General features: G+C 44.9%; 4 non-coding genes across 4 annotated transcripts; all 4 read right to left on the reverse strand.

Annotated features, from left to right (window-relative positions):
• Nucleotides 1–3,574: 3,574 nt before the first annotated feature.
• trnal-uaa (transfer RNA leucine (anticodon UAA)) lies at nt 3,575–3,658 on the reverse strand. The gene has a single exon. It is a non-coding gene; the product is annotated as a tRNA-Leu (tRNA).
• A 2,651-nt stretch (nt 3,659–6,309) lies between these two features.
• trnal-uaa (transfer RNA leucine (anticodon UAA)) lies at nt 6,310–6,392 on the reverse strand. The gene has a single exon. It is a non-coding gene; the product is annotated as a tRNA-Leu (tRNA).
• Nucleotides 6,393–8,660: 2,268 nt separating this feature from the next.
• On the reverse strand, nt 8,661–8,742 carry trnas-cga (transfer RNA serine (anticodon CGA)). The gene has a single exon. It is a non-coding gene; the product is annotated as a tRNA-Ser (tRNA).
• Nucleotides 8,743–11,423: 2,681 nt separating this feature from the next.
• Nucleotides 11,424–11,507, reverse strand: trnal-uaa (transfer RNA leucine (anticodon UAA)). Its single transcript has one exon. It is a non-coding gene; the product is annotated as a tRNA-Leu (tRNA).
• Nucleotides 11,508–14,535: the final 3,028 nt, after the last annotated feature.

Consider the following 14,535-nt stretch of genomic DNA (forward strand, 5'->3'; position numbering starts at 1 on the left):
AAATGTGTAACAGAGACAGAAAGAGAGAGTGAGAGAGACAAAGAGAGAGAATGAGAGGGAGACAGAGAGACCAGATAGTGTGACAGAGAGGGGTAGAGTCCGAATTCTCTTTCTCCTTGTTAGTCAATAGTGACACTTGAGAAAATGCAGATTCAGCAGATGCCAAAATAGCACTTTAAGAATTAGAGTTAGATATGAGACAGAGAGAGAGAGAGAGAACGTGTCGGGGAATTGAATCCTCACCACTATATTATCAGGGACCTGGTAGAGGAAGTAGTTATACAGTGCTTGAGGCAAAGACTCGAACACTCACACACACACAGACATGTGTGCCTGCTCTCTATGTTTATGTGTATGTCACATATTTAATAAGCTTTTCTGAGTTTCATGGATTCATAGACACCTACAGCACAGAAGGAGGCCATTCGGCCCGCCGTGCCTGTGCTGTCTCTGTGAAAGAGCAGTGGTGCTCAGTCCCACCCCCTGCTTTTTGTCCGTAACCCTGTTAATCTCTTTCTCTCTGTCACTCTCTCCCTCCTCCGCGCCCCACACGGAGGAGAGGGAAACAGAGAGAGAGAGAGAGAGCTCTATACTAACGAGGAACTGGTGCAGGAAGTTGTTATACAGTTCTTCATGCGCCAGTAAATCTTTTAAAATTATTTTGGTCGGCTTTCTTTCTGTTTTACTTTTCCAAGAAGGTTTTTAAGGAGTTGCCCAAAGGTTTAAAATTTGTGATGTTGAAATCGCCCTCCCCATCGGGAAATTGAATCCCGGTCTCCACTGTGACAGGCGGGGATACTCACCACTATACTAATGAGGAACTGATATACTGGCTGCTGCTAGAATCGAGCTGTGAACAGAACTTGACAAATGAGAAAGACAGGGACAAAGAGAGACAGAGACAGACAGAGAGACAGTCAGAGAAAGACAGAGAGAGACACACAGAGAGAAACAGACAGAGACAGGGAGACAAAACGACAGAGAGCCATACAGAGAGAGATAGAGATAGAGACAGACAAAGAGAGAGACAGACAGAGAGACAGACACACAGACAGACAGAGACAGACAGACAGAGAGAAACAGACAGAGAAAGACAGAGAGCCATACAGAGAGAGAGAGACAGAAAGAAACAGACAGATAGCCATACAGTGAGAGACAGACAAAGAGAGAGACAGACAGAGAGACAGACAGAGAGAGAGACAGAGAGAAACAGAGAGAGAGAGAAAAAGAGAGTGAGAGAATGAGAGGGACACAGATAGTGAGACAGAGAGAGGTGGGGACTGAAAGATGTAAAAACATTTCACGATCCCTTCTCTTTGTTAGTTGAGAGTGACAGAGAGAGTGAGGGAAAAATGCAGATTCAGCAGATGCCAAAATAGGACTTGAAGAATTACATATGAGATCTTTCTTTCCATATCTATAAACATCTCATAGTTTGTTGGAGAATCAACTGATGACAAATGAGTGTCACTGAGCAGGATGAAAGGAAATGGATCTTAAATTAAAGAGTTACCAGCAGTGGGGCTTGAAACCACGTGGATATAAACCCATATGGATTTTAAGCCCAATGCCGTAACCACTCGGCCATCCTGGTGCTGGTATTATTCGCGCACTGGCTCTGAGAGAATTGGGCCTTGAAGCACCAACCTGCCACAGAGTTGAGCAGAGCAGAGAGAGACACACAGACCGACACACACATAAACAAACAGACACAGAGAGACACACAGACCGACACAGAGAGGCACACAGACCGACACACACATAAACACACAGACACACAGACCAACACAGAGAGACACACAGGCAGACACACAGACACAGAGAGAAACACAGACCGACACAGAGAGACACACACAGACCAACACAGAGAGACACACAGGTAGACACACACACATGGCGAGACACACAGACCGACACAGAGACACACACAGAGACACACAGACACAGACAGACACACAGACATAGAGAGGATTTACAAGGATGATACCAGAAATGCGAGGGTATATATATCAGGAAGGTATGGACCGCTGCCAAATTAGTTTATACCCTGATTTGTCTGATTATTGTTCTATTAGCGACCATATATTTCGTGCATACTTGCACAATGAAAAAGTGAAAAACTTCGAGGTGTTGGATTTAATTCCGCCCAACTCAGGATTAGTTCCCCTGGGATTTGGTTACATTAAAAAATGAGCAGTGCTGGAACCGTAGTCGGCAGGAATCGAACCTGCGCAGGGAAACACCCAACGGATATCTAGCCCATCGCCTTAACCACTCGGCCACGACTACTAGGTCTGTAAGACTTTAAATGTTGCTCAGATAAAATTGCAGTCATCCATCGCTCTGAAGCAAAACAGCACTCAGTCCCTGAACAGTCTTGTGTCATGAAATTTCAAGAGACAATCTCCTCTCGCATGTTTTTTACTATTCTGTTTATCACTGTAGCTTTTTAACATAAAGCTACACCAGGAAATATAAATACAGTTTAACATCTTAAAAATGCTTCCACTCCATCGCGGAATTGAAAGCCGACCTCGGGAGTTGCAGTTAGGGATAGTTCACAAAATCTGACGAGGAACTGATGGATGGCGTTACTGTGCAGAATCGCAGAGCAAGAATGGCGTTCTGAACAGACCTGGGCTCATTCTCCAGCCCCAGAGGGAGGAATGATCAACAAGAGAAGGAGAGAGAGAGAGAGAGAGAGAGAGAGAGAGAGAGAGAGAGAGAGAAACAGAGGCGTATGACAAATGTGTAACAGAGAGACAGAAAGAGAGTGAGAGAATGAGAGGGAGACAGAGTGACAGATAGTGAGATTCTTGTCGTAAATTTCGTCAACTCTTGCAGATCAGTTGAAATGTCGAGCTGTTACAATCCATGGAACTTTAAGCCTTGTAATTGACGATTAAACCGACTGGGAGTTTGTTTAATTTTGAAATGCTGCCCAGTGAGAAACGTAATGGTTCACATCTCTACACCAGGTGGGCACCAAGAATCTAGTCTCAAATCCAAAAGTGGATTTTTTCTGTTCTGAACAGAATGATTTTAAGAAGCTTTATAAATGTTTAAAATTGGTGTTGATAAAAATTGCCCGCCCCATCGGCGAATTGAACCCCGGCCTATTCAAATAATAAGCAGGGACACTCACCATTATACTAATGAGGAATTAACACGTGTAAAGTCGGTCAGAGCAAGAATCGAGCTGTGAACAAAACTGGACAAATGAGAACAACAGAGACAGAGAGAGAAACAGAGAGGGAGACACAGGGACACAGAGAGAGACAGTCAGAGAGAAACAGACAGAGAAACAGACAGAGAGTGAAAGACAGAGACAGGCAGAGAGAGACAGACAGAGTGACAGACAGAGAAACAGAGAGAGACAGACAGAGAGGGACAGAGAGAGACAGACAGAGAGAGACAGAGAGAAAAATGCAGATTCAGCAGATGCCAAAATAGGACTTGAAGAATTACATATGAGACCTTTCTTTCCATATCTAATTGTTTGTTGGAGAATCAGTTGTTGACAAGCGAGTGTCACTGAGCAGGATGAAAGGAAATGGATCTTAAATTAAAGAACTACCTGGAGTGGGGTTCGAACCCACTGTGGGTATAAACCCATTGGATCTTAAATCTAACGCCTTAACCACTCGGCCATCTTGGTGCTGACAGTGAATGCGTACTGTATCTAAGAGAATCGGGCCTTCAAGCTCCACCTTGCCACAGATTTGAGCAGAGAGAGACACAGAGACAGACACAGAGAGACACATAGTCAGACAGACACACAGACACAGACCGACACAGAGAGACACACACATAAACACACAGACAGACACACAGGCACAGAGAGGGTACAGAGAAGATGTACAAGGATGATACCAGAAATGCGAGGGTATACGTATCAGGAAAGGATGGACCCCTGCCAAATTAGTTTAAACCCTGATTTGTCTGATTGTTGTTCTATTTCCAACTGTATATTTCGTGCATACTTGCACCATGAAAAAGTGAAAAGCTTCGAGGTGTTGGATTTAATTCCGCCCAACTCAGGATTAGTTCCCCAGGGATTTGATTACATTTTAAAATGAGAAACGCTGGAACCGTAGTCGGCAAGATTGGAACCTGTGCGGGAAGAGCCCAATGGCTTTCATAGTCGATCGCCTTAAACTCTCAGCCATGACTACTGGGTTGGCTAGTTTTTAAATGTAGCTCAGATAAAATCGCAATCATCCATCGCTCTGGAGCAAAACAGCTCTCAGTCCCTGAACAGTCTCCGCTCAAGAAAATTCTCAGAGACAATCTCCTCTCGCATTTATTTACTCTTCCATGTCCCTCCCTCGCTTTTTAACACGAACCAATTTAATTAGTATTTCACATCTTAAAGACGCATTTTGCCCCATCGCAGAACCCCGCTCACCAGGCAGGGATACTCCACGAAACTGACCAAAGTCACTGCTGGGCGTTCTCTGCAGAAACTCAGAGCAAGGATGGCGCTGTGGACAGACCTGGGCTCATTCACCAGACCCGGGCTCATTCACCAGACGGAGGAGTGAGCAAGGAGAGGGTAACAAAGAGCGAGAGAGACACGGGGAGAGGCAGAGAGAGAGATACAGAGAGAGAGAGAGCGCGGGAAACAGTGAGTGAGACAGAGAGAGAGGGACAGAGAGAACCTGTCGAGGAATTGAATCCTCACCACTATACTATCAAGGACCTGGTAGAGGAAGTAGTTATGCAGTGTTTGAGACAAAGACTCGAACACACACACACAGACATGTGTGCCTGCTCTCTATGTTTATGTCACATATTTAATAAGCTTTTCTGAGTGCCATGGATTCATAGAAACTTACAGCACAGAAGGAGGCCATTCGGCCCGCCGTGCCTGTGCTGTCTCTGTGAAAGACCAGTCGTGCTCTGTCCCACCCCCCGCTTTTTGTCCGTAACCCTGTTAATCTCTTTCTCTCTGTCACTCTCTCCCTCCTCCACGTCCCACACAAAAGGGAGAGGGAAACAGAGAGAGAGAGAGCTCTATACTAACGAGGAACTGGTGCAGGAAGTTGCTTTACAGTTCTTCATATGGCAGTAAATCTTGAAAAATTATTTTAGTGATTTTTTTTCTGTCCTACTTTTCCAAGGAGGATTTTAAGGGGTTGCCCAAAGGTTTACAATTTGGAATGTTAAAAGCACCCTTCTTGTCGGGGAATTGAATCCGGTCTCCCACGTGACAGGCGGGGATACTCGCCGCTATAATAACGAGGAACTTACACGTACAGTTTGCCAGAGCAAGAATGGATCTGTGAGCAGAACTTGAAAAATGAGAAATGCAGAGAGAGAGAAAGAGACAGGGACAAAGACAGAGACAATCAGAGAGAGTCAGACAGAGAGAGAGACAGACAGAGAGAGAGACAGAGAGAGAGAGAAAGACAGAGAGAAACAGAGAGAGAGACAGGCAGAGGTAGAAACAGAGAGAGAGAGACAGACAGAGAGAGAGAGACAGAGAGAGAGACAGAGAGAGAGAGAGAGAGACAGACAGAGAGAGAGAGGCAGAGAGACAGACAGAGAGAGAAAGACAGAGAGAAACAGAGAGAGAGACAGGCAGAGGTAGAAACAGAGAGAGAGAGACAGACAGAGAGAGAGACAGACAGAGAGAGAAACACAGAGAGAGAAAGACAGAGAGAAACAGGCAGAGAGAGAGACAGACACAGAGAAACAGAGAGAGAGACAGAGATAGAAACAGACAGAGAGAGAGAGACAGAGAGAGAAACAGAGAGAGAGACAGAGAGAGAGAGAGACAGAGAGAGAGACAGACAGAGAGAGAGAGACAGAGAGAAACAGAGAGAGAGAGACAGAGAGAGAGAGAGACAGAGAGAGACAGAGAGAGAGAGAGACAGACACACAGAGACAGACAGAGACAGACAGACAGACAGAGACAGACAGAGAGACAGAGAGACAGACAGACAGAGAGAGAGACAGACAGAGAAAGACAGAGTGAGAGACAGAAAAGGAGGCGTATGACAAATGTGTAACAGAGAGAGACAGAAAGAGAGTGAGAGAATGAGAGGGAGACAGAGAGGCAGATAGTGAGACAGAGGTGGAGACTGAAGATATAAAAACACTTTAAGATTCCTTCTCCTTGTTAGCTGAGAGTGACAGAGAGAGTGAGAGAAAAATGCAGATACAGCAGATGAAAAATAGGACTTGAAGAATTACATATGAAACCTTTCCGCATCTATAAAAATCTCATTGTTTGTTTGATGTTCAGCTGATGACAAAGAATGTCACTGAGCAGGATGAAAGGAAATGAGTCTTAAATTAAAGAGTTACCAGGAGTGGGGTTCGAACCCACGCGGGTATAAACCCATTAAATCTTAAGTCCAACGCCTTAACCACTCGGCCATCTTGGTGCTGTTAGCTCTTATACGCTGTTTCTGTGAGAATCAGGGCTTGAAGCGCCACCCTGTCACAGAGTTGAGTAAAGCAGAGATTTCCTCGGTGGCAGGACAGGTTAACAAAGCAGTTAAAAAAGCAAATGGGATCCTGGGGTTTGTAAATGGAGGCAGAGTGCACAAGCCAGGAAGTTACAGGAAACCTAAATAAAACACTTGTTCGGCCTCAGCTGGAGTATTGTGTCCAATTCTGGGGAACCACACTTTAGGAAGATGTGAAGGCTGAGGAAAGTATCCCCGCTTGTTACCCGAGTGATCGGCAGACACACACAGACAGAAACAAAAAGCCACACATACACATCAACACAAACACACATATAGAGTGACTTAGACATCGAGAGATACAGGCAGAAACACTATCGCTAGTTTGCCTGATTGCTGTTCTATTTCCGACCATATATTTCATGAATATTTGCACAATGATAACGTGACAACTTCGAGGAGTCGAAAAATGTGGGATTTAATTCCGCCTAACTCAGGATTAGTTCTCCAGGGATTTGGTTACATTTTGAAATGGGATGCAAAATGCTGCAATCGTAGTCGACAGGATTCGATACTTGCGCTGGAGACCCCAATGGATTTCTAGTCCATCGCCTTAACCACTCGGCCACAACTACTGGGTCTGTGAGATTTTAAATGTTGCTCAGATAAAATCGCAATCATCCATCGCTCTGGAGCGAAACAGCACTTCGCCCCGAAACAGTCTATGTTGAAGAAAGTTCTCAAAGAGACAACCCCCTCTCGCAATTTTTACTCTTCAATTTTTCACTGCAGCTTATTTACTTGAAGCTGCACCAGGATACATCATTGCAGATTTTAGAAATGCTTAATTCCCGACGGGGAATTGAAACCCCGTCTTCCAACGTAACAGGCGGGGATACTTCACTATATTTAACGAGGAACTGACGGAAGACACTCCTTTGCAGTCACTGCAGAAGCGCAGAGCAAGAATGGCGCTGTGAACAGACCTGGGCTCATTCACCAGACCCAGAGGGAGGAGTGAGCAAGGAGAGGGAAACAAAGAGCGAGAGAGACACGGAGAGAGAGAGAGAGAGAAACAGAGAGAGGCACAGAATGAGACACACACAGGCAGAAAGACTGAGACACAAAGATAGAGAGGACAATGAGAGAGACAGACAGAGAGAGCAAGACACAGATAGACAGAGAGAGAAAGACAGAGAGAAACAGAAAGACAGTGAGAGACAGAGACAGACAGACAGAGAAAAACAAGAAAACAGAGAGACAAAAAAGGAGGCGTATGATAAATGTGTAACAGAGAGAGACAGAAAGAGAGTGAGAGAGAGAGAGGTGGAGACTGAAGGATATAAAAACATTTTACGATTCCTTCTCTTTGTTAGTTGGGAGAGACAGCGAGTGAGCGAAAGTGCAGATTCCGCAGATGCCGAAAGACCACTTCAAGAATTACATATAAATATGAAATCTTTCTTTCCGTATCTATAAAAATCTCATTGTTTGTTTGATGGAGATTCAGCAGATGACAAACGAGTGTCACTGAGCAACATTTAACGAAATGGGTCTTAAATTAAAGAGTTACCAGGAGTGGGGTTTGAACCCAAGTGGGCATAAACCCATTGGATTTTAAGTCCAAGGTCTTAACAACTCGACCATCCTGGGGCTGTTAATGGGCGTGGACTGTCTCTGTGAGAATCAGGTCTTCAAGCCCCACCCTGCCACAGAGTTGAGCAGAGCAGAGATTCCCTCGGTGGCAGGACAGGTTAACAAAGCAGTTAATAAAGCAGATGTGATCCTGGGGTTTATAAATGGAGGCACAGAGTACACAAACCGGGAAGTTATGGTAAACCTAAATAAAACACTAGTTCGGCCCCAGCTGGAGTGTTGTGTCCAATTCTGGGGAACCACACTTTAGGAAGGAGATGAAGGCTGAGGAAAGTATCCCCGCATGTTACCCGAGTGACCGGCAGACACACACAGACAGAAACAGAAAGCCACACATGTACACAGACAGACAGATAGAGTGACTCAGACATCGAGAGAGACAGACAGGTAGAGAGAAACACTGTCGCTAATTTGTCTGATTTTTGTTCTATTTCTGACCGTATATTTGGTGAATACTTGCAGATCAATGAAAACGAGAAAAGTCTCGAGGTGTTGAACGTTGTGGGATTTATAACCGCCTAACTGAGGATCAGTTCTCCAGAGATTTGTTCACATTTTGAAATGAAATGGGATGAAAAATGCTGTAACCGTAGCCGGCAGGATTCGAACCTGCGCGGGGAGACCCCAATGGCTTTCGACTCCATTGCCTTAACCACTCGGCCATGACTACCGGGTCTGTGAAGTGCTTCCTCCCACGGTCCAAAGATGTGTGAGTTAGGTTGATTGGCTATGATAAATTGACCCTTAGTGTTTGGGGGATTAAATACGTGGGGTTACGGGGATAGGGTGGGATATGTGTTGGTGTAGGGGTTACGGGGATTGGGTGGGATATGTGTCGGTGCAGGCTCGATGGGCCGAAACGGCCTCTATCTGCACTGTGGGGTTTCTGAGATTCTGAGAAATGTTGCTCAGAAAAAATCGCAATCATCCATCGCTCTGGAGCAAAACAGCACTCAGTCCCTGAACAGTCTCTGCTCAAGAAAATTGCCAAAGAGACAATCTCCCCTCGCATTGTTTCACTCTTCCATGTTCCTCCCTCGCTTTTTAACATTAAGTTACGCCAAGAAATATAACAATTATTTTACACTGGAAAGACTAATTTCTCCCCATCACAGAATTGAACCTCTGTCAGCCGTGCAACAGGCGGCGATTGTGCACTGAATTGATGAGGAATTGACGAAAGTCACTGCTGGGCGTTCTCTGCAGAAGCTCAGAGCAAGAATGGCGCTGTGAACAGACCTGGGCTCATTCACCAGCCCCAGAGGGAGGAGTGAGCAAGGAGAGGGAACCAAAGAGCGAGAGAGACACGGAGAGAGGCAGAGAGAGAGAGAGGCAGAGAGAGAGACACACAGACAGTGAGAGACTGAGACAGAGAGAGACTGGCGAACAGTGAATGAGACAGAGAGGAAACCAGAGAGAGAGAGCTCTATACTAACGACGAACTGGTGCAGGAAGTTGTTATGACAGTAAATCTTTTAAAATTATTTTAGTTGATGTTTTTTCTATTCTACTTTCCCAAGGAGGTTTTAAGGAGTTGGCCAAAAGTTTAAAATTTTGAATTATAAAATCTTCCTCTTCGTCGGGGAATTGAACCCCGGTCTCCCGCGTGACAGGCGGGGATACTCACCACTATACTAACGAGGAACTGACGTATATAAAATCTGTCAGAGCAAGAATCGAGCTGTGAACAGAATTGGACTGAGAGAGAAAGAGAGAGAGAGACGGGACAAACAGAGAAAGGGACAAATAGTGAGACAGAGAGACAGAGAGAGAAAGACAGAGAGATATTCAGAGAGATAAAGAGAGAGACAATGATAGATACAGAGAGAGAGAGACAAAAAAGGAGGCTTATGACAAATGTGTAACAGAGACAGAAAGAGAGAGTGAGAGAGACAAAGAGAGAGAATGAGAGGGAGACAGAGAGACCAGATAGTGTGACAGAGAGGGGTAGAGTCCGAATTCTCTTTCTCCTTGTTAGTCAATAGTGACACTTGAGAAAATGCAGATTCAGCAGATGCCAAAATAGCACTTTAAGAATTATAGTTAAATATGAGACAGAGAGAGAGAGAGAGAAGGTGTCGGGGAATTGAATCCTCACCACTCTACTATCAGGGACCTGGTAGAGGAAGTAGTTATACAGTGATTGAGACAAAGACTCGAACACACACACACACAGACATGTGTGTCTGCTCTCTATGTTTATGTCACATATTTACTAAGCTTTTCTGAGTGCCATGGATTCATAGAAACCTACAGCACAGAAGGAGGCCATTCGGCCCGCCGTGCCTGTGCTGTCTCTTTGAAAGAACAGTGTTGCTCAGTCCCACCCCCAGCTTTTTGTCCGTAACCCTGTTAATCTCTTTCTCTCTGTCACTCTCTCCCTCCTCCGCGCCCCACACAAAAGGGAGAGGGAAACAGAGAGAGAGAGAGAGCTCTATACTAACGAGGAACTGGTGCAGGAAGTGGTTATACAGTTCTTCATGTGCCAGTAAATCTTTTAAAATTATTTTGGTAGGCTTTTTTTCTGTTTTACTTTTCCAAGAAGGTTTTTAAGGAGTTGCCCAAAGGTTTAAAATTTGTGATGTTGAAATCGCCCTCCCCATCGGGAAATTGAATCCCGGTCTCCACTGTGACAGGCGGGGATACTCACCACTATACTAATGAGGAACTGATATACTGGCTGCTGCTGGAATCGAGCTGTGAACAGAACTTGACAAATGAGAAAGACAGGGACAAAGAGAGACAGAGACAGACAGACAGACAGTCAGAGAAAGACAGAGAGAGACACACAGAGAGAAACAGACAGAGAGAGAAAACGACAGAGAGCCATACAGAGAGAGATAGAGAGAGAGACAGACAAAGAGAGAGACAGACAGAGAGACAGACACACAGACAGACAGAGACAGACAGACAGAGAGAAACAGACAGAGAAAGACAGAGAGCCATACAGAGAGAGAGAGACAGAAAGAAACAGACAGATAGCCATACAGTGAGAGATAGACAAAGAGAGAGACAGACAGAGAGACAGACAGAGAGAGAGACAGAGGGAAACAGAGAGAGAGAGAAAAAGAGAGTGAGAGAATGAGAGGGACACAGATAGTGAGACAGAGAGAGGTGGGGACTGAAAGATGTAAAAACATTTCACGATCCCTTCTCTTTGTTAGTTGAGAGTGACAGAGAGAGTGAGGGAAAAATGCAGATTCAGCAGATGCCAAAATAGGACTTGAAGAATTACATATGAGATCTTTCTTTCCATATCTATAAACATCTCATAGTTTGTTGCAGAATCAACTGATGACAAATGAGTGTCACTGAGCAGGATGAAAGGAAATGGATCTTAAATTAAAGAGTTACCAGCAGTGGGGCTTGAAACCACGTGGATACAAACCCATATGGATTTTAAGTCCAATGCCTTAACCACTCGGCCATCCTGGTGCTGGCATTATTCGCGCGCTGGCTCTGAGTGAATCGGGCCTTGAAGCACCAACCTGCCACAGAGTTGAGCAGAGCAGAGAGAGACACACAGACCGACACACACATAAACAAACAGACGCAGAGAGACACACAGACCGACACAGAGAGGCACACAGACCGACACACACATAAACACACAGACACACAGACCAACACAGAGAGACACACAGGCAGACACACAGACACAGAGAGAAACACAGACCGACACAGAGAGACACACACAGACCAACACAGAGAGACACACAGGTAGACACACACACATGGCGAGACACACAGACCGACACAGAGACACACGCAGGGACACACAGACAGACACACAGACACAGAGAGGATTTACTAGGATGATACCAGAAATGTGAGGGTATATATATCAGGAAGGTATGGACCGCTGCCAAATTAGTTTATACCCTGATTTGTCTCATTATTGTTCTATTAGCGACCATATATTTCGTGCATACTTGCACAATGAAAAAGTGAAAAACTTCGAGGTGTTGGATTTAATTCCTCCCAACTCAGGATTAGTTCCCCAGGGATTTGGTTACATTAAAAAATGAGTAGTGCTGGAACCGTAGTCGGCAGGAATCGAAGCTGTGCAGGGAAACACCCAACGGATTTCTAGCCCATCGCCTTAACCACTCGGCCACGACTACTAGGTCTGTACGACTTTAAATGTTGCTCAGATAAAATTGCAGTCATCCATCGCTCTGAAGCAAAACAGCACTCAGTCCCTGAACAGTCTCGTGTCATGAAATTTCAAGAGACAATCTCCTCTCGCATGTTTTTTACTATTCTGTTTATCACTGTAGCTTTTTAACATAAAGCTACACCAGGAAATATAAATACAGTTTGACATCTTAAAAATGCTTCCACTCCATCGCGGAATTGAAAGCCGACCTCGGGAGTTGCAGTTAGGGATAGTTCACTGTATCTGACGAGGAACTGATGGATGGCGTTACTGTGCAGAATCGCAGAGCAAGAATGGAGCTCTGAACAGACCTGGGCTCATTCTCCAGCCCCAGAGGAAGGAGTGATCAACAAGAGAAGGACAGAGAGAGAGAGAGAGAGAGAAATGGAGGCGTATGCCAAATGTGTAACAGAGAGAGACAGAAAGAGAGTGAGAGAATGAGAGGGAGATAGAGAGACAGATAGTGAGATTCTTGTCGTAGATTTCGTCAACTCTTGCAGATCAGTTGAAATGTCGAGCTGTTACAATCCATGGAACTTTAACCCTTGTAATTGACGATTAAACCGACTGGGAGTTTGTTTAGTTTGGAAATGCTGCCCAGTGAGAAACGTAATGGTTCACATCTCTACACCAGGTGGGCACCAAGAATCTAGTCTCAAATCCAAAAGTGGATTTTTTCTGTTCCGAAGAGAATGATTTTAAGAAGCTTTATAAATGTTTAAAATTGGGGTTGATAAAAATTGCCCGCTCCATCGGCGAATTGAACCCCGCCCTATTCAAATAATAAGCAAGGACACTCACCATTATACTAATGAGGAATTAACACGGGCAAAGTCGGTCAGAGCAAGAATCGAGCTGTGAACAAAACTGGACAAATGAGAGCGACAGAGACAGAGAGAGAAACAGAGAGAGAGACACAGGGACACAGAGAGAGACAGTCAGAGAGAAACAGACAGAGAAACAGACAAAGATTGAAAGACAGAGACAGACAGAGAGAGACAGAGTGACAGACAGAGAAACAGAGAGAGACAGACAGAGAGGGGCAGACAGAGAGAGACAGACAGAGAGAGACAGAGAGAAAAATGCAGATTCAGCAGATGCCAAAATAGGACTTGAAGAATTACATATGAGACCTTTCTTGCCATATCTATAAATATCTCATTGTTTGTTGGAGAATCAGCTGTTGACAAGAGAGTATTGCTGAGCAGGATGAAAGGAAATGGATCTTAAATTAAAGAACTACCAGGAGTGGGGTTCGAATCCACTGTGAGTATAAACCCATTGAATCTTAAATCCAACGCCTTAACCACCCGGCCATCTTGGTGCTGACGTTGAATGCGCACTGTATCTAAGAGAATCGGGACTTCAAGCTCCACCTTGCCACAGATTTGAGCAGAGAGAGACACACAGACAGACACAGAGAGACACATAGACAGACAGACACACAGACACAGACCGACACACACATAAACACACAGACACAGAGAGGGTACAGAGAAGATGTACAAAGGTGATACCAGAAATGCGAGGGTATACATATCAGGAAAGGATGGACCCCTGCCAAATTAGTTTAAACCCTGATTTGTCTGATTGTTGTTCTATTTCCAACCGTATATTTCGTGCATACTTGCACCATGAAAAAGTGAAAAACTTCGAGGTGTTGGATTTAATTCCACCCAACTCAGGATTAGTTCCCCAGGAATTTAATTACATTTTGAAATGAGAAATGCTGGAACTGTAGTCGGCAAGATTGGAATCTGTGCGGGAAGAGCCCAATGGCTTTCATAGTCGATCGCCTTAACCTCTCAGCCATGACTACTGGGTTTGCTAGTTTTTAAATTTTGCTCAGATAAAATCGCAATCATCCATCACTCTGGAGCAAAACAGCACTCAGTCCCTGAACAGTCTCCGCTCAAGAAAATTCTCAGAGACAATCTCCTCTCGCAGTTTTTTACTCTTCTGTTTATCGCTGTAGCTTTTTAACATAAAGCTACCCCAGGAAATATAAATACAGTTTGACATCTTAAAAATGCTTCCACTCCATCGCGGAATTGAAAGCCGACCTCGGGAGTAGCAGTTGGGGATTGTTCACTATATCTGATGAGGAACTGATGGATGGCGTTACTGTGCAGAATCGCAGAGCAAGAATGGTGCTGTGAACAGACCTGGGCTCATTCACCAGCCCCAGAGGGAGGAGTGATCAACGAGAGAAGGACAGAGAGAGAGAGAGAGAGAAACGGAGGCGTATGACAAATGTGTAACAGAGAGAGACAGAAAGAGAGTGAGAGAATGAGAGGGAGACAG

Source organism: Somniosus microcephalus, chromosome 4 (assembly GCF_052327205.1).
Source record: "Somniosus microcephalus isolate GS21.2 chromosome 4, FLI_Smic_1.0, whole genome shotgun sequence".
Lineage (NCBI taxonomy): Eukaryota > Metazoa > Chordata > Chondrichthyes > Squaliformes > Somniosidae > Somniosus > Somniosus microcephalus.